At 44.8% G+C, this 21,496-nt stretch overlaps 1 protein-coding gene across 2 annotated transcripts in view; it reads right to left on the bottom strand.

The window, feature by feature from the left end:
• The window catches only part of PHLDB1 (pleckstrin homology like domain family B member 1), a 280,745-nt gene that overhangs the window by 221,247 nt on the left and 38,002 nt on the right, over nucleotides 1-21,496 (bottom strand). Inside the window, exon 2 of one of the 2 annotated variants that reach the window (XM_063942622.1) lies at nucleotides 20,799-20,874. The gene's annotated coding sequence lies outside the window, so the exon portion shown is untranslated. Of the gene's footprint in view, nucleotides 1-19,200; nucleotides 19,310-20,798; nucleotides 20,875-21,496 lie in introns of those variants that run through there. The other variant, XM_063942623.1, reaches the window with a different exon arrangement.

Consider the following 21,496-nt stretch of genomic DNA (forward strand, 5'->3'; position numbering starts at 1 on the left):
AAGGCCGATCACATCCAGCTCTCACTCTTCAACGGTTATCATTGCTGAAAATCGGGAGCTGGATGTCCAGAGGCGCATGCGATCGTTTCCTTTGTGCGTAAGTTTTTCTCCGTAATCATACTGTTTCTCTCTTGTTATTATGGGCCATATCTTTCTCTCTCTTCTCTTTCTCTCATTTTTCTCTTAAACTTAATTGTATTGTATTTACTGTGTAGTTACCTGGTTAGTTAGTCTATGTTATGTTGTAGTGTATGATTTGTATTTGTATTAATTCTTTTGCAAGAATATCATTCAAAATATATATATATTAGGCGTTGGACCCTAAGCCCAGGTATCTGTGTATTTCTTATAGAGTTAAGTATTCTCAGAGCGTCAGTGACGCTCAAACTGCTTTTAAGCTAGTAAGGTTATACTGTGTTGCATTTACACCATATCACTACACAAAGGGTTTACTGCATAATACACTGTTTATGGTTTAGATATAAAGGTTTTACATTGTGAGCGTATGCGCCGTTGGTGATCTCCTCGTGGTCTCGAGCGGTCGCATCGCTATAGCGAATCATTACGGTAGTCGGCAGCCAATAGCGTGCCTGCCAGTGATCTCTTGGCCGTGAGCGAACGTAACGCTTGAGCGTCTCGACCACGGCTAAGCGATTGTTACGCAACGTACGTACCCTTACGGTACTTCATACGTAGTTAGCGTACAGTGTTCTTAGACCTCATAAAGGGTATTATATAAGATAAATATTCTACTTTAACAATTGCGGGCTCGTCCTGTCCTTCACATATCTGCACTAGGTAATTACAGCAGACATTATCCAGCAGCAAAGGGCGGGAGATCATATTCCTCGTAGTGCTGTTTGGATAAGCGTCTGCTTCTCTTAGTAAAGGGTGCTGAAGGAATCCGGGAACCGGAGGTAAGAACAACACGCTAGTCTCTTTTAAAACTGTTTATTTTTCTGTCTTGCGTACACACGCACGCATATCTGCATTTCTTTTCATTCGTGTATTTTCGTATATCACTCTCCTGTTTGCTATTATATAGTTGATAAACGTGCTAAGAGAGATTTGCCGCTATTTCAAAGTGTAAAAGTAAAGATAACATAGTTAAAATATAGACAAACACACAGTTTTGCCTGGGAGATAAGGCGAAGTCAGTGTGGTGTGCGGTAGATGATCAAGGATCATCTACATTGATAAACGTATAAATTGTGTTACGGTGGATCTTTGCTTTGCGTACACGTGTCTCTAACAAAAGACTGAGATTTGTGCACGCAAACCAAAGGCCGACGCACGCAGCGTATATTACGCAACGGAGCGTACGGTTACGCCCACGTAACTCAAATCACAAGTTTTTTTCTCTCCTCTCAACGCGATAAGTAGCGCCACGCGGTAAATAACGCCAGGCGATAAATCGCACAAATTTATTTTAAATTCGAAATTTAAATTAATAGATCCTTCTCCTAATTTGTAACACATCTGGTCTAAAGAGAAATTTCTGCGCAGAAATAGAAATAGAAACAAAAGTGTACATGTGGTGAGTGAGTGTGTTGTATACAATTTTACAGGTTGAACCACAAGAAAAGTCGAGTTCTCGTGAGGTACATGCGTGTAAGTGACGTACATGGTGGCTAGGGAGGCATCCCTGGTTAAAACATACAATTTGAGCATTAGAGTGTAGCAGATCAGGAGGTCATACTGTAACAGACCAGGAGGTCATAGCAGACCAACAGGTTCAGGTACAGCAGACAAGGAAGTCCGCTATACAGTCCACAGGCACAACACCAAGAAAGGGTTGGTGCAACACCCATATAGGCCATACAAGCTCTTGCTGAAGGAATTCGCAGCCGCAATTTTCGATTCCACTGGTCGCTCCGTACATAAGATTAGTTGCTTATGTGCTGAACGATTGTACCGCACATAATTGTGTACATTAGTAAACCTGACCGGTACTATTTGTGTACGAAGGTCATAAACGCTATTTGTACATTCTAACGTGATTTGTGTAAATTTTTTTATTTTAAGGGAAGTTCGCTGCTCACTCAGGAACTATCCAACAACCAATAGTTACTGGAAAGAGTAAGTGTTCTTCGGATCACCCTCACAGGTTCCAGTAAATAGAGGTTCAGGTCGCAGGGACCCTAGGTCGAGTACGCCAGCACCATATCGGTGTGATCAGGTCGTATTGGTCGGCGTGGGCGAGTGAGTGGGGTACTCGGTAAACCGCCACCGTCAGCCTATTTTGGACATTTGGTTTGCGTAAGGGTTGGCTGAATAAAGCAACACCTTCGAACTATGGGGGCCACTTGTTCAGGTAGGGGGCGATCAACCTCGGTTCGGGTTGATTCAGTGAACCGACCAATTGGGTCGGCAAGGTATGTAATGTGTGAGAAATACGGAAGTCACACAGAAGCTTTATGTGATGAATGGGAGAGAATGACAGTACATGACGGGGAGAAATTCCCAAGAGTAGGTAGCTTCAGCACAGAAGTGTTAACGAATTTAAGGAGAAGGATATGTCTCATTAAATCAGCAAAGAGACGAATCAAGCATTATGATTATTTGCAGTTGTGGCAACAGGAGGGTGACATACAGAGAGGATTGGCTCAGGCGGCGGGATCTGGCTCAATCAGAAAACTGATAGCCACGGCCCCACCGCCACCATATATATCGGGAGAGAAATTGGTTGCGGAGAATGACGCACTAAGGTGTAACACACAAACACTTAGCAACTGTGTAAATGTTAAAGATAATGTTAACCAATTAACCAATGCAAGTATTAACCCGTGCAAGTTGTACCCTGTTTTGAACTTTCCTCAGGAGTGTGATCAAGAAGACGAATCGGCAACAATTTCAGCGCTCTCTCTAGCAGCCACCATAGCAGAGACCACAGTAGGCACAGCTCCACCCACGATATTAGTAACAAGGGCCCCTAGCGGAGGGATAGGTGAGGTCGTATCTACAGGTAAGTACGGCACCATACACTATGCTGAAGCCATTTCACCACAGGCTATAGAACCCACACAGAGTGATATTGTTAGAGTTAATCCTGTTAGGGTAATAGCTGTTCCAAATGGGAAAACTGACACATCAGGAGTTACCCCTGTGAGGAACATTGCCATGTATAGCCCATTTTCCAGAATGGAATTAAGGACCATAGTGTCTGAATTCCCTGACCCTAGAAAAGACTTAGTTGCCAGCCAAAAATACATCAGAGACCTAGGTAACACTGTAGAGCCCAACAACAAAGACTGGCAGATATTGCTGAGAGCATGTTTACCCTCCAATGTTGATGCAACTCAATTTTTAGCTGATTGCGGATTAGATCAGGATGTACCTCTTACAGATGTGTACAACAAAGACAATGTAAAAAGAATAAGCTTACAGTTAAAGGAGTATTTCCCAGCCGTAGTTAAATGGAACAAAATATTCTCCATTAAACAGAAGGAGTCAGAAACAGCTGCAGAGTATTTTCACAGAGCATTATCAGAAATGGCAAAATACACAGGCATAGAGGACATTAAAACAAACATAAACCATCGAGAAGTAGCAGTATCGGTACTGATGGATGGTTTAAAAGAATCATTAAAGACTAGGGTACAGACCACACAACCATGTTGGCGAGGTCTGTCTGTGGCTACTTTGAGAGAGGCTGCTATTGATCACGATAGGAACATCACCAGACACAGGGAACAACAAAGTGATAAGTTAATGGCAGTAAGTATACAGGCCCTGACCACAAAACAGCCTGTGTTAACATCACCAAACCCTGTGGGTAAGTCAAATGTGGTAACATGTTATTTTTGTCACAAACAGGGACACTTTGCACGAGACTGTAGATCGAGAAATGTACAAAAATCTTATCAACCCCCTAGACAACGACACGACACACGACATTGGGAGCAGGGTCCGCAGAAACGGAGTTATGAGCCACATGCAGGGGAAACAAAAAGATACCCCCCAAACAGAGATTGGCAAACCTCTGGTAGTTCCCAGCTAACTCCCTCACAAGTAGTTGCTGCCAGCGGAATTTAGGGAGGTCACCATACCCAATAGGGGTGTGGCCATACCTGTAATCTGCAGCCAGTAAAATTGATTGCAAGCCTTGGAAGTGAACCAGAAATTGCAATCAATGTAGCTGGTAAATCATTAAACTTTCTTGTAGACACAGGGGCGGCCAAATCAGTGATAAATTCGACAGTGGGCATGAGAACCACTGGTAAGACAATTCCAGCCATAGGGGTAACGGGAGTAGTCCAGCACTACCCTGTTAGCAAACCAGCCGAGATTACAGTAGGGCCGTTACATACCAAGCATTCCTTTTTGCTGGCTGCATCGGCACCGACCAATCTCCTGGGTAGAGACTTATTGTGTAAAATGGGGTGCGTCATTTATTGTACTCCTGAAGGTGTATTCTTGGACATACCTGAGAATCACGCTCAGGAAGTACGAGACATGTTAGACTCCCCGTCAAAATTAATGTCACATACCATTATGACAAATAGGACTCCCTCCCAAGTAGAAGAAATGACATCTCAGATACCAGAGTCACTTTGGACTAAAGATGGACAGGACACTGGATTAATGGCAAACGTAGCTCCGGTAGTTGTACAAGTAAAAGATGGTAGGATAGCTCCAAAAATCCCACAGTACCCTCTGAAGCCAGAGGTGGAGTTAGGAGTTTATCCCGTAATAGAGCGCTTGCTACAACAGGGCATTCTGGTAAGAACGTCCAGCACTGCCAATAGTCCCATCTTCCCTGTTAAAAAGAGTGGGGGGAGGGGTTACCGGCTAGTGCAGGATCTAAGGGGGATTAACAAAATAGTTGAGAGTCAGTTCCCCGTAGTGCCAAATCCAGCTGTCATCCTAATGCAAATCCCTCCCACTGCGAAATTTTTCACTGTTATTGACCTCTGCTCCGCTTTCTTTTCGGTACCTCTGCACCCTGACAGTCAATATTTGTTTGCATTTACATACAGAGGAGTCCAATACACATGGACTCGATTACCACAAGGATTCATAGATAGCCCAAGTATATTTTCTCAGGCTTTGCATGATTGTTTACAGTCTTTCCAACCAGTGAGTGGATCAGTATTAATACAGTACGTGGATGATCTACTACTGTGTTCTGATTCATTGGAAGCATCCCTGAAGGATACGAAACAGCTCCTGTTTCATCTTTCAGACACAGGACACAAGGTTTCCAAAGACAAGTTGCAATTATGCCAAACTAAGGTAAAATATTTGGGACACTGTTTAACACAAGGACTGAGACACCTGACCGCTGATAGAATTCAAGCAATTAGAGACATGACTCTGCCACAAACCCAGCAACAGATCAGAACATTTTTAGGAATGTGTGGGTATTGCCGTAACTGGATCCCAGGGTTTTCCATCCTAGCGTTACCCTTGCAGGAAATGGTCTCCTCAAACAAACCTGATCGGATTTCGCATACAGACGAGTCTGAGACAGCATTTGAGAAACTTAAACAGTGCCTAACGCAGGCACCAGCATTGGGTATGCCGGACTATGGGAAATCCTTTGAACTATACGGAACAGAAAGTGCTGGTTGCGCGGCAGGTGTACTAACCCAAAAGCACGGTGATGCCAGCAGGCCGGTAGCATATTACAGCGCTCAGCTAGATACGGTAGCGCGATCCCTCCCCACATGCTTGCGAAGCGTTGCTGCGATAGCATTGCTAGTAACGAAAAGCGAAGACGTCGTGCTAGGTCACAACCTCACAATTCATACACCACATGCAGTGTCAGCCTTGTTGAATTCTGCCCAAACCAGACACGTCTCATCAGCGCGGTTTACAAGATGGGAATTGGCACTAATGGCCCCCGTAAACATCACCATAAGGAGATGCAGTGCATTAAACCCTGCAACATATCTCCCAGGTGTGCCTGGACAGGCACAAAGGGTGGAGGATGAGAGTGGTGGGGAAGGAGAATTTAATACAAAGGAAGACACTCATGATTGTATGGAATATTTGACCCAAAATTTTATCGCAAGGCCTGACATCAGTGACAACCCACTGGAAGATGCAGAACTTACGTTCTACACGGACGGTAGTTGCCATAGACAGTCAGACTCGGGAGACTTGTGTACTGGATACGCAGTCGTAGATGACCAAGGCACCATAGAAGCGGAACCGCTAGGCCCACCTCACTCAGCCCAGGTTGCTGAACTGGTCGCCCTAACCAGAGCATGTGAATTGGCTAAGGGCAAATCAGCCAATATCTACACCGATTCTAGATACGCATTCGGGGTAGTCCATGATTTCGGAGCCCTATGGCGCCTCAGAAATTTCATGACGGCAGCTGGTACACCGGTAGCGCATGCAGCTCACATAAAAAGGCTTCTAACAGCGATACAGGAACCCGACAGAGTGGCTGTTATCAAATGTAAAGCACACACATATAGCCAAGACCCAATATCACTTGGTAACAGCCGAGCAGACGAAGCGGCTAAATTAGCAGCTGGTACCCCCAGACAGACAGACACCACACAACTGATGGTATTTAATACCATCAACACACAGAAGTTGTGTGAGATGCAAAATTTGTGTTCCACACAGGAAAAGGCAGTCTGGAAGGCAAAGGGATATGGCCAGGAGTCCTCAGGACTCTGGACGGATGGACAAGGTAAACCGGTGGCCCCCAGAGCATATCTTCCATGTTTAGCTGAGGCAGCTCATGGGCTGACTCATCTGGGCAGGGAAGGGATGTGCAAGTTGGTAAGAGCATATTGGTGTGCCCCAGGATTTTCATCTCATGCGAGTAAAAGAGCAATGTCATGCCTTACCTGTCTGAGAAAGAACATCGGAAAAACAATACCAACAGAACCATCCCATATCCCACCTGCCGGCGGCCCTTTCCAGGTAATACAGATTGAATTTATTCAATTACCCCCTTGTCGAAATTTGAAATATGTACTTGTTTGTATAGATGTTTTCTCAAATTGGGTCGAAGCATTTCCGGCGGCCACAAATACCGCTATGTTTACTGCTAAGAAAATTGTGCAGGAATTTGTATGTAGATATGGTATCCCTAGAATTATCGAAAGTGATAGGGGTACCCATTTTACAGGTGATGTCTTTCCAGGAATGTGTAAGTTGATGGGAATTGATAGCAAGCTGCACACTCCATACCGTCCACAGGCGAGTGCGAAAGTGGAAAGAGTGAACAGCACTATTAAAAATAAACTGAGTAAAGTGATGGCAGAGACAGGATTGACATGGCCAGAAGCTTTACCCATTGTACTGTACAGCATCAGAACCACTCCCAGGTCCCCTCTTAATCTGTCTCCCTTTGAAATCTTGTTTGGTCGACAACCGCATGTTATGATTAACCCTCAGGATGATTTGAAGTGTAACAATGAAGTGACTGTAAAATACTTGATTAACATGAGTAAACAGTTAAGGAATCAAAATGATAATCTGAAGTTAGTGATTCCTGACTTACCAGATAGTAATTGTCATGACATTGAACCTGGGGATTATGTAATGATACGGAATTTTCTACGCTCAGGTTGCCTTATTGACAGATGGGAAGGACCATACCAGGTCTTATTGACTAGCACTACAGCATTGAAGGTTGCTGAGAGAGAGACTTGGGTTCATTCGTCCCACTGTAAGAAGGTCGTTGATCCAGAGAAGTTCTGTGATAAGGAACAGACGGTAGAGGTTGTATCACTAGAGTGTCTGTTCCAGGAGGACTAAGGCGGCACCTGAGCATCGAGAACCACAAGATCAAAAGCAGTTGTCGATCCCCTGCTCCCTTTTATTGTTTTTCTCCAACTTCCCATCCCCTCTCCCTCAAATTATTTTTTTTCCCCCTTCTCATTCTTCTCCGTTTCCTCCTACAAGATGGACTTGCCCCAAGAGACTGTGATCCGGATTTTCCTGTTGACCATGATGTTGACCAGAGCAGTCTGTTCCGGCGAGAGTACCATGGAGTTCGAGAGAGGTTCTGGAATGGGTTCTGATGACAGAAATGGAGGCGTAGTTTTCCAAGAACAACTTAACCAACAAGTAAAGGCGAGTATCAGAAAACGATCCGATAGCATTGACCATAGAAGGAATTGTGAAGGATTGTTAGCTGAAGAAAACTGTATCTGTCGGCTTTGTAACAATGTCATTGAGGATGGGTGCATAAAGAAATGCCAATCCAGTTTTAATATCCATATGGACCGGCATCCCTTGAGTGACTATCACTCTTTAGTGGGTAGTGTGTTAAATAAAACAGATTGTTGGGTATGCTCTCAAGTACCTCAAGGTCATAGCAAATCAGGGCTAGTACCATTTCCTTTAACGTTAGGGGAGGTACTTGAGTTAAGTGGTGGGAGACCGGTGGACAGGAGGTTTAATATCTCCAGCCCTCCTAGTTTGAAGCTCCACCAATACCATGTGGATAGGTCCCTGTTATGTTTTAACATCTCCAATCCCCGAAAGCCGGGAAATTGGGAAGTGTCATGGAGTAATCAAACCATGACCTTTTCACACAGAGCAGATAGAATGCCTACAGATACAGAGCTTATACGCCACATAGCCAGTAGAGGAAAATCTTTCCGGTATAGGTATACCTTAGGAAATAGGATTACGAGAGTTGGAGAGGTATCACCAGGATACTGTGCACATATCGTACAACCTAATACGTGTACTAAGCAGATGGAAGAATTAGGGTTAGGAGATTTCACATGGAAGGTGTGTAATATGGTTATGTCCTACTCCGTCCCATATGTTCTCCCCGATGATGCATATTTCATATGCGGGAGAAAGGCGTATAAGTGGCTTGCCCCAAACTCTGAAGGATTGTGTTATATTGGAAAAGTACTGCCTGAAGTAATGACTGTATCACATGACAAAATGAAAGACATACACCGTGTTGCCCAAACTCCTTATACTCATACTCATTACGAGCACATCGTTAAACGGCACCTGATAGAAAGAACAGAGCACCCGGCCTCTGACATGATCAGTGAATCCACCGGGATTCAATTCTTAATCGCGTTAGATATCACTCACACCGCTAGAGGAGTGTTGAATTATAAATACATTTCTGCGCTCGCCAATTTGTTAGATAATATCACTGAAATGTATGATGACACGTTTAGGTATACTGGAAGGGAACTTCAGGCTTACAAAACAGAACTAGTCCAGCATAGAATGGTTCTTAATTACCTCACAGCAGTAACAGGCGGATATTGTGTCACACTGGCAACACAATACGGCGTGAAATGTTGCACATATATTACGAATAGCACCGAGGACCCGGTCGAGGTCATAGACCAAAAGATGGACGATATTCTCCAACTAAAGTGGGAATTTCGCAGAAGACACAATCTCACCCTTGCTGCTGTGAGTAATGAGCTGACTGGTTGGGTGTCATGGTTGAACCCGCGAAATTGGTTCTCCGGTTTAGGAGAATGGGCCCAAGGAGTTATAATGGATGTTGGGAAGTTTCTCCTATGTATCTTAGGTGTTATCATAACGATTGGTTTGATATTTAGATGCGGTCAGGCTTTAATGAGGTGCAATCATCGTACTAGGGTAATGAGTTTAAGGAGTGAGGAAACTGTAATTCCAATGGACTTGATTTATGACCCAAATGTAGAAACAATGATGTGATGAAAATGCGATTTCTACGGTCCGTTTCTTTCACCTGTTTTTCCGTTTCCTCCAAGGTAAAAAGACCCACTTGGACGAGGAATTTGATGAGCCGATATACAGACAACAGATGGATTAAAGAAGAAGTTTTGACAACCTGATACACAGATTTTGATGAACTATGCCATGGATCCCCAGTTTCCCTAGAAATTTTAAAATTACGCTAGCCCAACACTTTTGTAAATCTATGGACATTGACAGCTTTTGCTCGCACCTTATGGGCAAAAGCACAAAGAAGACGGCATTCAACAGACACCAAACAAGACCCCAATCGACGAATGTACATTTACCTGACATAGAATACCACCGCATTTACCGTAATTATGTCTTTTCTTCATTTCTACAACCCTCAGGTAATGACACACATAGTCGATAGGGAATACAGGCACAGATATCAGCAATCACATATCTCCCCCATTCATGTATCATCAACTAAAATGTGCTCCCCCATTTTGTTACAACCAAAGCCGAAAAGAGCTCGGTAAAGTTTGACAGCCCATCCACAGACCCGTACCACGGGATAAGAAGGAATTCAAATGTATACTTCGCAATACCTCGAAGCTTGATTTAAAACACGTACGGCACGATGATACATGACCCCCAAGCACGGATTCATACACACATGCTTCTGCTATCTCACTAGGTCATACCCTTTTCCTACCTTATCCTCTCCTCCCCTACCCAACCATGTAAATGTATTAACCCCTGACATATATTTTTCTCTTTTGAAATGTTTCAGGAAGTGGCAGTTATTGTTGACTGCCAAAGGGTGGACTGTCAAAGTCAGAAAAATATCTCTATGCACACTACCATATTTGCACCTCACACAGGTCCGTGCTGCGCATGCGTACGCTCTCCCGTACGTGCGCATACTCACAGTCGCGGGCACCCGCAGGCGCACGGTATGCGTATTTACGGTAGAGTTTATGTGATCGTAGCGTGCGACTCAATCGTTACATATTTTCACTATATAATGTAGTTTGTAGATCATGGTCCCTTTGATAGATTCTGAAAGTTTGGTTAATATAGAATGTTCATGAACAGAGAAATCCCTCTTTGTTTGATACGAAGGGTCAGACAGGAGTAATACAGTGGTGTTTAGTATCCATCGGAAGAATATTTAATTAGAAATATTCCGGTGTTGGTTTGAAGCAGATCAATCGCTCGTGCGAATAGTTATGGACATAAGAAGTTTATGAACATTTACTTTATTTGCACTTTATTACCCATGCGGCGGGAAACCCAGTTTCCCTCCCACCTGAGCTGTTGGAAATAGTCACAGCCCACCTGTATGAATCAACCTATGACCTTTTGTTATAATGCGAGGAGGAATTCCTGTGTCCAATGAACAATGAGATTGTAGGGACCATTGAATTGCATTGTGTGTGGGGCATAAATAGAAAGGCCGATCACATCCAGCTCTCACTCTTCAACGGTTATCATTGCTGAAAATCGGGAGCTGGATGTCCAGAGGCGCATGCGATCGTTTCCTTTGTGCGTAAGTTTTTCTCCGTAATCATACTGTTTCTCTCTTGTTATTATGGGCCATATCTTTCTCTCTCTTCTCTTTCTCTCATTTTTCTCTTAAACTTAATTGTATTGTATTTACTGTGTAGTTACCTGGTTAGTTAGTCTATGTTATGTTGTAGTGTATGATTTGTATTTGTATTAATTCTTTTGCAAGAATATCATTCAAAATATATATATATTAGGCGTTGGACCCTAAGCCCAGGTATCTGTGTATTTCTTATAGAGTTAAGTATTCTCAGAGCGTCAGTGACGCTCAAACTGCTTTTAAGCTAGTAAGGTTATACTGTGTTGCATTTACACCATATCACTACACAAAGGGTTTACTGCATAATACACTGTTTATGGTTTAGATATAAAGGTTTTACATTGTGAGCGTATGCGCCGTTGGTGATCTCCTCGTGGTCTCGAGCGGTCGCATCGCTATAGCAAATCATTACGGTAGTCGGCAGCCAATAGCGTGCCTGCCAGTGATCTCTTGGCCGTGAGCGAACGTAACGCTTGAGCGTCTCGACCACGGCTAAGCGATTGTTACGCAACGTACGTACCCTTACGGTACTTCATACGTAGTTAGCGTACAGTGTTCTTAGACCTCATAAAGGGTATTATATAAGATAAATATTCTACTTTAACACTGGCACTGCTGGGGGGCATGTCACGTGTAGCTGGCACTGCTGGGGGGCATGTCATGTAGTGTTCCCGCTAGGCGTCTGTGGCTAGGCAATGTGTCTCAGTGCTCTCCCTGGTGCAATGTGTCTCAGTGCTGTGCCTGGCGCAAAGTGTATAGGAGGTTCTACCTGGTGCAGTGTGTATTAGCTGCACTACTGTGTGGTGTAATGCAAATTGCCACTATTATGTGGCCACGTACCTTCCCCACGAAGTAACTCCCCTTAATTTTTGCTGCGCGCCTTCGGCGCGCACTGTCCATGCTTTAGCATATAGGTATGGGAACAACAAGCAGTATGTACATCATTTTGCCCTCCTAACTTAAAAATGTGCCCTCCCTGTTATCAGCACCATGCCCTAAAAAGTGAACACTATCATGTGTAGCTGGCACGGCTGGGGGGCATGTCATGTGTAGCTGGCACTGCTGCGGGGCATGTCATGTGTAGCTGGCACTGCTGCGGGGCATGTCATGTCTAGCTGGCACTGCTGCGGGGCATGTCATGTGTAGCTGGCACTGCTGGGGGGCATGTCATGTCTATCTGGCACTGCACATTATGTGTATCTGGCACTATACTGGAGACATTGTGTGTAAGGAACACTACTGTGGCTATGTGTAAGGCTGCTAATTGTGTGAAAATATATTTATAGTTTGATGATATGAAGTTACGAGGCCACGCCCACTTTTCCAGAGGCACGCCCACTTTTCCGGGAGCGGGGGAGGGGGCGCTTTTACATTTTCTCGCTCAGGGTGCTAGTAGGCCTGGAGCCGGCCCTGTGTAGGAGCCTATGAAGAACAAACATACATACATACATACATACATACATACATACATACATACATACTGTACATTAATTACATACATATTTTCACTTTTTTATATATAGATAAAATGTACCGTGTGTGTTGTACTGTGTAACTATTTGGGGCTGATTTACAATTGGACACAGGTCAATAATTTTGACACACCTCTCAGATGGGGCAGTACACGTTCTCTTGGTGCCATACAAATAATTTTTACTTTTTCAATCCTTTTCAAAAGCAGGCTAGTGCTGAAAGCTTTAGTTCAATTACCACTGTAACTCTGCAAATTGATCAACAAGGTGGGGGTTCTGCAGTTTAACAAAGAGCTATTTGAATGCTCTATCACAGTTGGTATATTTCCACAGGAAACTTCACAGACACATGTGAAAATCCCGGTGTTCAGTCAAGTTAAAGAAATGTGTTTGGTCTGTGTAACACCTACCTAGCCTCAATGTAAATGATTCATTAATCTGGAATGCCATTCCAGTGTCATACAATGTCACTCTATCAAAAATACCTGTAATAAATAATATACATCTTTCGTATTTATATCAAACTTTTTTTTTGTTCATCTAAAACGTTCCTGCAGCTTCACTGATGGATGTGGTGAGTGCTTTTTATTGATATTTCCGGGTGTACAGCGCCTGGAATTAACCCTACTAGGACTGGAAGCAATGGGCCTTATATTCTCCCTGCAGTGCCATACACTGCGTTTAAACATTTACAGATAACTAATATTACATTAGACATTTTCATTCTTATTTAGACTCAGTGCTGTGACTTCATTTATGGTGCTGCAGTATTTGATATTAACCCTATGGTGACCATTTTCTTAACAACACTTATGGGACCCAGCCACAAACATTGGTCCTCATTCCGAGTTGATCGCTAGCTGTTGATCGCAGCGTAGCGATCACGGTAAAAACCTGCATTTCTGCGCATGCGTACGGGCCGCAGTGCGCACGCGCAACGTACTTTCACAAAAAACTATGCAGTTTCACACAAGGTCTAGCGACGCTTTTCAGTCGCTCTGTTGACCGGTGAGTGATTGACAGGAAGTGGGTGTCTCTGGGAGGTAACTGACCGTTTTTCGGGAGTGTGCTAAAAAACGCAGGTGTGTCAGGTAAAAACGCAGGCGTGCCTGGGGAAACGGGGGAGTGGCTGGCCGAACGCAGGGCTTGTTTGTGACGTCAAAATAGGAACTAAACAGACTGAAATAATCGCAAGGAGGGAGTAGGCATGCAGCTACTCTGAAACTGCTTGAAAAAAAAATTAACCCCGTTCTGCGATCCTTTCGGTCGCACTTCTGCTAAGCTAAGATACACTCCCAGAGGGCGGCGGCTTAGCGTTTGCACTGCTGCTAAAAGCAGCTATCGAGCGATCAACTCGGAATGAGGGCCAATACCTGTAGCATGTTTGTGCTACAACTTAGAACCTGATCGAGGCCGGGTCCTGTTCTCTAATGCCCATGTGACTTACATGGCCACTGCGGCATCCAACGAGGGCAGCTGAAGGAAGGAACAAACTTAACCAGGGTGCTACCGATTTAACTGTCCTTTAATTGCAGTAAATAAACATATTTTCTTCTTCCAAGACACCTGCATCTGCTTGTACCCTATATTCACTGAATGGCGCAAAACATTCTGTTCTATGGCTGTCCTGTGGTCATAGCCAGAATAAGGGGGGGATGCAGGGCATACTGTACCCCTGTGTCAGGGCCCCCCCGGCCAAAGCACACTGATATTACTAGCTTTCCCTCTTAATGCGAGAGCCAGGATGCAAGCAGGACAGCATGCAGAGCAGTCAGAGACACAGGAATATCATGTTTCATGAGCTACCGATGGAGCTTTCTGACCAGAGGGAGGGTGGAGAGAGCTGTAAGTGACACAGGGATCTCAGCTTCTCCTCCTCCCTGCTTGGGTGTATGAGTCCTGTGTAAACTTTTATGCAACTAAACAATTTGGGTCTAGAGATAGAGACACACACTTAGTCCTCCTAAGTCCTGTCCCAGTGTGTAAGTAGTACAGAGGCTGATGCTATTCTTGCATGTGAAAAGATAAATTATTTTATTTTTCTATGTGTATTTTAAGGTTGTTTAAGTTGTCTTTGTTCCAATACAAGAAAATTTTATAAAATAGTTGTCTCTCAATTAGGTGGAGCTACTGTATTAGTTTCAAACGAATATACACCTTTGGTTTAAATGTAATATACACAATCTATACCTCCCTCCATTTCAGGAGGTATAACATGCTCTCTACCTGGACTTCCTTCTTAATTTATGATTGCAAACACCTGTGTTGAAATACCTTTCTTATCAATTAAATAGTTCAACACAGGTGATGCCAATCATATATTAAGAGGAAAGTCCAGGTAGAGAGCATTTTGTCCCTCCTGAAATGGGACATGTTGGGAGGTATGCACAATCTGTAATACATCCTCCAACTTCCACCGGGGCCCCCCTGTCTTAAGTGCCCTGGGCACCCCCAAGGCTTAATCCGGCCCTGCCTGCGTTGAGTTCAGTGTCTCCAAGCTCTGTCCTCTGTCTGATGCCAAGCACTCCACTGGTCCTTAGTAAGTGGCCAGTGAAAAGTAGCTGACTTCAACCAGGATGTGTTGCAGCTGTGCCATGGCCATAAATACCCCGGATCCAGGTGCTGGTGGTAGGAGCCTGGAGTAAAAAGCAGTTCCAGGTGGCGGTATAGGAGCCTGGTGGTGGCAGCAGGGTACCAGACCATGATGCAGTGGATAAGAGGGAATCCCTGTACCTCAGAAGTGGCATATTGCTAAAGGAAGAATAAGAAACTAAAGGTGGGTACACACTAATAGATATATCTGCAGATCAATTGATCTGCAGATATATCTATGGACGGATCGGGCAGTGTGCTGTGCATACACACTGCCCGATTCGTCGGGGACTGACGTCATGAATTGGGCGGGCGTGTACAAACGCCCGCCCAGTTCAGCTGTCAATCACCGCAGCCCGCCGCAGCATGTGTACGGGCGGTCGGCCGACCGCCCCGTACACACACAGCGATGCGCCAATATATTGGTAGATATATTGGCCGCCGGCTGTGCTGCGCGGCCAACGCGATACGTCTGTGAACGACGGAGTTCACAGACGTATCGGCCGTACACAATGGCCGACGGACCCGCGATATATCGGCCGTTCAAGAGAACGTCCGATATATCGACCAGTGTGTACGGGCCTTAAGAAACGTGATTAAAAACATGGATGAAACTCGGGACAAAATACACTTTTCAAATAGACGTCCCTGTGTTCAGCGTGTTCCTCAGAAGCATGCACAAACAGTGTGATCTGTGTAGTGCTTCTGTGTGTAAAAGTAAATAGTCAAAAATTAGAGAAGAAAAATGTATGAGGTCCTACCCAAAAAGCATAATCAAACTACCACCAGGTTCTCTGAGCTCGCCTTGCCTCAGAAAATATGGGAAACAGAATTTGTAGGGGTCCCCCATATTTAATTAACCAGCAACGGGCTCTTGGATTTGTCCCTGGTTCTAAAAATACGAGGGAAAGAATGAGTCCATTGTATTTTTAGAACCAACACTGGGCTCTACTAGCAGGGGGGTAATGCCACAGCAAGGGGACACATTTGACGGGGTCCCCCCAGCCAAAGCATTATTCTAGTCAGCCCAGGTTAACTAGTCAGCCCAGGTCGAGGATTCCTGGGGAAGTGGGGACCCCCCAAAAAGGGGTCCCCCCTCTCCAGTGTACCTGGTCTGAAGCCTGGGTATATCTCCTGCACCCCATGCTGGTGGTTGTCAGGTTAATAGCGGGGACTTGTTAAAAGAAAGTAATATTGTCTTTTACAGAAGGGCTACAGGTCCCATCAAGCCTCCCTGCGAGAACCACAAGTTCCAGCATGAAGGGCATTAAGGGATGGCTGGTACCTATAGTCCACCTGTAAAATAAATATTAAATAAACCCAGTATTCACACACCGTAGAAAGTAAAAGCGCAATATATACACACACTGTAATCACCTTGTCCCTGGAGCCAGTCGGTACACTTGTCCAGTAGAAACCTGCTACATGGTTAAAGAAAAAAATATATACATACTCACCTAACTATGGGTGCAGGTCGGTCTTCTTCTCCAGTATGCATCTTAATGGTAAAAAAATAAATAAATGCATGACCAGATCCAAGCCGGACATAGCCGCGCTATATGTACATACAGCACGGCTCCTGCAAGTGGTGGAACCCATTTGAGTTCTGTCACTCATATGGCTGCAACAGGCTGCTGGTTGGCTGTGAGTGGCCTGTCTGTTAACCAATCAGCAGCCAGTTTGGCGTATGGTGATAGCACCCATAACATCCTATGGGGACTAGCAGTTCCTTCTGTGACAGCAAAAATATTGTTTTCTCTGACTTTTAACAGCACTTAAACAGGGCGATAATTGACATATTCAATATTATTGCATTCTTCCCAAGCACCGGGAAATTCGTAAAACGGGACCCCCAGGTGCCTACGTCACGCTGGGGGCAAGCCCAGCACCCTGGAAGCTGCTGCTGCTGGACTGTCCCCCGCCTGTGCAGGAGAGGAACATGAGCGCAGCATCCATTGACCCTCACCCCCGCTTACATATCACAATGATGGTTAATGTTCTCTCCACAGCAGGGTAACAGCCTCAGCGATGAAATGTTTATTGCTGTGGAGGAGAGTGAACCTGGAACAGACAATGAGGCCACTTGTTTCACAGTGGAATTTATGAGCACCTTGTGCTCTTCAAGTATTACATTATGGGGAATCTATAGAGAGTAATCACATTCATTTTCCCAACAGCTTTATTTTAGCTTCATTACAACAGCAAGAAATAATACAATTACTTAAATCAATACAGATTTGCCAACTTCAGTTGTCTTTATTTCAAAGTGTTATAATTCAAAAATAAATAAGTAGGCTTGCTTCACACTGCAATGCTAAATATGAAAGTGTTTACAGCACATGTGGTTAACTTATGGATGTTCAGTCAAGTAGAGAAGACACGTCCTTTCATTACTGTAGTACCCAGAAACACAGGACGCTGTGTCCACTCTGTAAACAGGTCTGGGCTTTGCAGGTGACACTATTTCAAATACTTCAATTGCACAGCATGTTAATGCAGCAGATCATCAGTCTACCTATTATAGGTTGTACGACGTTACTGAACAGTAATGTGGGGGTAATTCAGACCTGATAGTAGCAGCAAATTTGTTAGCAGTTGGGCAAAACCATGTGCACTGCAGGTGAGGCCGATATAACGTTTACAGACAGCGTTAGATTTGGGTGGGTTATTTTGTTTCTGTGCAGGGTAGATTCTGCCTGCTATATTTTTACATTGCAATTTAGATTTCAGTTTGAACACACCCCACCCAAATCTAACTTTCTTTGCACATGTTATATCTGCCCACCCTGCAGTGCACATGGTTTTGACCATCTGCTACAATCAGGTCTGAATTACCCCCTGTATTTTACACCAGTGTTGTGTCTCCCTGCATAGGCAATTGCAGTGGGGGTTTCCGGTTGCACAGAAACCCCCCTTCTCTTGGCAAGTACCTCATATTATGACAATAGCAATAGTATATAATACAGTTACAAGAGCTGCATCCACATTATGCAGTTTAAGGGACAGAGCTACTGCACATGCCGAATAGTAACAGCTTCTCCTAGCAAGACTGCTGTGAGTGGATCCTCAATTAGTGCACTGGACCAGAGAATCGCTAATAGGAAGTAGAGACAGGAGCCTTATCATGAGGTGGGAGAATGTGTGCTTAGAAAGTGCAGTATTGCTTCTATTATGTTTTTATATTAATTTATTATGGTATGTTTAACCTTTTTCTGACCACTTATTTATTTAAATGTTTGATAGAGAGACCATCTATAGTTAGAGACCACCTATAGTGTTAGATATTAATACTTTATTCTATACAGTATCCAGTATATAAAAAGACCAATCTTTACATTAATGTCCAGGGTCGTTACTAGGTTCTTCTGCCACTCCCCCTGACTTCTGCACTACTTGTGTGTGGGAGAGGAGATTGTAGACTTCATTTGGAAACCCCCCTCTAGAGATCCTGCGTTTGCCACTGCCCTGCACATATGGTGTGCCAGCCTAATAGTATAATAGGCTTTTCCCCACGATAGTATTTGTGTACAGCCTGTGCCTATATAGCACATAGTTTACCAGATTTTAACTACCCAGCACAGAAGTATAGTATTTTTCCTCCCAAAATAATAGTATACCAAGCTGTGCCGTTCTTCCCAGCACATTCTCCAACTCTCTGCAGTACCAGCCTATGCCCACCCAGCAACAGTACACACCTTGTAAGAGACTTTGCTCTGCCAGTTCATTAGAAGAGCAATCTGTGCCCACCCACCACACCAAAATGCACTACATGCCAAGGCTCAGGATGGACATTGAATTGTGATGGTTTGCAACCACTTATTTTTTTGCTGTGGTGGTAGCATTTTTACCATTTGATGGCGGCGTTCCCACCATTGAATGGTAATGATTTGATGGTGTTCTGATGGTTACCTTATTTATACGATGAGAGCTGCGCTGCCCCTGGCTGCTGCTCTCTGTATCAGGATGTCAGCTTTGTGACCTGTTGGAGGCCATCTCTGTGCCTCAGACATGGCGGCTCTGGTCTCTCCCCTCTCCCAAGCTGCTGCTAGGCAACAGAGCAGATTGCTATGATTGGCTCTCTGAGACAGTGAGAACCAACTGGAGCACAGTCCTTGCCCCTGCAGCAGCAGCAGCGTTGCAGGTTGTGATGAGCCTGTGTCACTATTTCTGTGTCCGTGGCGGCACTCAAATCAGTGGTTGCAACATCAGTCAGATCACTGGCCTTCCGGCTGTGTCCATTCCTGCAGTTGATCCGCTTCCTCTAATCCAACTCCATTCTGGGCCTTGTCCTCAGTCCCACCCCTAGCCTGTCCTCAGTCCCACCTCTAGCCTGCCCTCAGTCCCACCCCTAGCCAGCCCTCAGTCCCACCCCTAGCCAGCCCTCAGTCCCACCCCTAGCCAGCCCTCAGTCCCACCTCTAGCCTACCTTCAGTCCTACCCCTAGCCTTCCATCAGGCCCGCCTCTTATTAGTCTACTTTGCTGGGTGTTGCGCTTGAGTGTATTAAAAAATGTGGCAATCATGCAAACCTCGTGATTTACCATTGAATGCTTATGATGTGATGGTTAACTACCATTGCATTAGAACATTCGATTGCGGAAGCCTGTCCATTATGTGATGACTGAGCTTCAGATGTCCATCCCTAATTGAAGCCTGTCCCTCCAGTGCACTAGTTTCTTTGTCCACAAGTAATAGCACATGTGTGACAGGATGGGCTTAAGGACCCCATACATCAGCCATACGATGCCTGATTTCCCGACCTGCCGACTAGATCTGCCGATCGATGGCCAATGATGATCGCGATCCGTCGAGGAGTAAGATAAATTAAATGTTAAAAATGTCCGATTTCCCGATATCCGCCGAAAAAGGCTGTTGCCACAATTCATCTGTGATAAATTGACAGTATACTGATTAGCGTGGCCAATCCCGGGCCATTTTTTCAATCCCGGGAGTTGGGATTGAAAAATGGTCAATCTCGGGATTGGCTTGTTTCTAGTGTCGTCGACCCCCCACCAGCACCGCGCCCCGCCCACATATCTTACCACCATGGTACCTGGGAGGGCGGGCGGGTGGCCAACTTCCTTCGGTTCAGTGAGGTGCGGGCGGCTGGCTGCGCAGCATGCCCTCTGACTTCACGTAACGCTGCGCAGTGGGAGCCGGGAGGAGGGATCCGGCCAGCATCTGAGCCTCCTGAGGAGGCTCAACGCATTAAAAAAGCAAAGGACCACCTGTACCCGTAATCCCCAGCTACACACAGTGTGTTTCACTAAATGAGCACTGTATGTCTCATTGCTACAATGTGTTTATTATTGTTAATGATTGATTGGTTGCTATGGGCAGCTTCTACACTGGACCACTTCTCCACTCTTCACTGCTTGATACATCATCCCTAGTCATAAAGTTATCAATGAAGAAAGGATAAACTGGGGGCCTACCAACATGAAACAATATACAATAGATAAGATAAATATTACATTTAGCGGCCGCAATGTAGCAGGTTACACTTGCCTGATTAAATGAATTGCCCTCGGCTCTCCTGGTGATCTTTTGTTCTGCTGTTGTTTACTGGGTGTTTGGCATCCATCTGGAAGGGGGAAAAAAAGGGGTCACATTGCAACTTCTCTACTGTAATGTGCACACTCTGCGCATGAGGAAACATTAGTGACAACCACAATTCATGTGATGCCCTAAAATTGACAGATGTACTTTATAATAATTACTAAAGCATCTAGCGAGGACACAATTCATTTTGCGGTAAACTTTAGGTGCCCATTTATCAATAACTGCATACTCAGTGTGATCTGGGCGCAATATAAGGACCGAAAACTGCATTGTAGTATGTGATTATTCTGCCGGGATGTATTAATCCTCATCCGCAAGGACAGGGGCCCCGAAAAGGAAGTGGGGCTCCTGCACATGTGCAGTCCTGCTGACCGCACATGCGCGCCTCCCATTGCCAGGGAGGGTGTCATGACTTTTGCAATCTTCAGATGGTGGTAGCTGCGGGGGCTAAGATTGGGAATGTTCGCATTCTGGTGAATGGTAAATCTGGCAACATTGTATCCCCCATAGAAACCTTTGGAGGCTGCTTGTGGGAAGAAGGGATTGCAGCAAATTTAGGAGATATCTGCTTCGATCCCTCCTTTAAACCTAGGGGAGATACTAAATGTTTGAGGTTACCCCATGAAAACGGGTGTTTTTGGGGA

The sequence above is a fragment of the Pseudophryne corroboree genome, chromosome 10, assembly GCF_028390025.1.
Source record: "Pseudophryne corroboree isolate aPseCor3 chromosome 10, aPseCor3.hap2, whole genome shotgun sequence".
Lineage (NCBI taxonomy): Eukaryota > Metazoa > Chordata > Amphibia > Anura > Myobatrachidae > Pseudophryne > Pseudophryne corroboree.